This window comes from Leptonychotes weddellii, chromosome 16 (assembly GCF_054177405.1).
Source record: "Leptonychotes weddellii isolate Sample4059 chromosome 16, ASM5417740v2, whole genome shotgun sequence".
NCBI classification, from domain to species: domain Eukaryota; kingdom Metazoa; phylum Chordata; class Mammalia; order Carnivora; family Phocidae; genus Leptonychotes; species Leptonychotes weddellii.
The window spans coordinates 43,611,988-43,614,074 of NC_138384.1; positions in this window are offsets into that span (position 1 = coordinate 43,611,988).

A 2,087-nucleotide genomic window follows, 5' to 3' on the forward strand; every position below is an offset into this window, starting at 1 on the left:
TGGAGAGGAGCCCGTAGAACCTATAACTCTAGGTAGAGAACACAGCCACTTCCAGAACAGCAGGGATGCAAGGACAGGCCCCCCCAAATACTCCCACCTCTCTCCTCCTACATTCTGATTTCCTGTCAGTGCTTCCAGTTGGCAGAACCCAATCAGAACGTGGAGGGCAAGGGAGCCCCATGGATGGAGTCCACACGGGGCAGTCTCCTAAGGTCCAGAGCAGGAAGAGAAAGGCTCAGAGTGACTCTGGGCCGGAGGCGGGGGGAGACGGGGGGGGGGGGTGGGGGGGCGGGTCACAGGGAGAGAATCGCATTTCTTCTTCCACGCAGGTCTAAGACTGGGCACAAGAGGGCGACAGAGCACCAAGAAAACCAATGAAAAGGATGCTTCACTAGCCCCGGCCCCCCCCCTCCAGAACTTGGACCGTTGAGAAGGGTCAGAAGGTGGGGGACAGTAAAGGAGACTTTGATCCGAGAGCGGCAGAAACTGGCTTCTGAAACCTGGAGATCTGGAGGGGTGATATAACGGCTGAAGTGGTGGTGGCTGAGTAGGAGTTCTCCACGTGGACGCGTTCAGGCGTAGCGGGGCGGGTGCGGAGGGAACAGCATGTACGGAGGCTCTGAGGCGCGAAATGTCACAGGGAAGGGCAAATACGGGTGACTCAAATGGTTGGAGATTAAAGATGGGGACAGGAGAGAATTCTGGCTGAAACAGCAAAGAAGACAGGATGGGGGGGGGCAGCTAACATGCAATGAGCATTGACTGCATTCCAGGCATTATTGTAAGCACTTCGAATGAATATCTCATTTAATCTTCAAAAAACCCTACAGGGAGTTACCATTTCACAGATGAGAACATTGACACACAGATGCTGTCAAAAGGCAGCAATTTTGGCAGCTGGGTTCTGATGCTTTAACCACTGTTACACTATTTCTCAGGGTGGGAAATTGAGGGTTGAGGCATTTGAACTTCAATCCCCTTCATATAAGACACAACTCTTTCACACACTTCAACACACACAGAAAACTCGAATATTCATTCAGCAAACATTCCCTGAGCCCCCGCTGCCGTGCTAGGCAGCTCTGGGGACACAACAGGGACCCCACAGCTGTGGCCCTTCCCTCCCAGGGCTGGCAGCCTGTGTGGGGGTGACAGATCTATCCCTTACAGTGACCTCTCAGGTCAGGGGGGATGCTGGAACCCAGAGGGGCTTTGTCACAGTTTGTTGGGGAAATAGGAGGAAGGTGGGAGAACAAAACCCTCAGAACTTGCACCTGAAACACTCCCCTCACTTGGTTCATTTCTTCCTTGTCCTTCAATATTCAACTCGGTTGTCCCCTCCAGGAAGCCCTCCTGGTTGCCCCCTTGGTCTTCCTCTGCCCCCTCAGGGTCACCATTGTCTGAGGATGGATCTGCCTTCCCCACTGAACTGTGAGTACCTTGAGGACAGGACCGGGGCTGTCTCACTCAGCACTGTCCAACCATTGCCCAGCTCAGGGCCTGGCCTAGAATAAATATGCTCCAAAAAATAAAAAATAAATTGAAAAAAGAATAAATATGCTCCTTGCCCTATTAAAGAATTAATTCACTCATTAATCAACACATACATTTGTCCAGCATTTACTGCATGTCAGACACTGTGCTGGGCACTGGGGATACAATCTTAAAAATTAGCCAAAATCCTCACCCTCGTGGGCAATTGGTTAGTGAATGATTGATTTCTGGTCATATTAACTGAGATCCAATAAGAAGAAAAAACTCTCTAAAGGCCTGAGATTTAAGGGGAGCCACTCTAGTTTTGTTGTTGTTGTTTTTACGATTTATTTGAGAGAGAGAGAGAGCACAAGTGGGGTGAGGGGCAGAGGAAGATGTGGGGCTCGGTCGCAGGACCCTGGGATCATGACCTGAGCTGAAGGCAGACGCTTAACTGACTGAGCCAAGCACCCCGCCACTTGAAGATTTCTTTCTAAGTCAGCATGATGATACATAACTTTGTTGAAACCAAAAGCCTGATTTATGGCTCATCAAGCATACATTGTGCACCTGCTTTGCAAACAAATAGCCTAAGGGAAAACCATCTTGTCCTT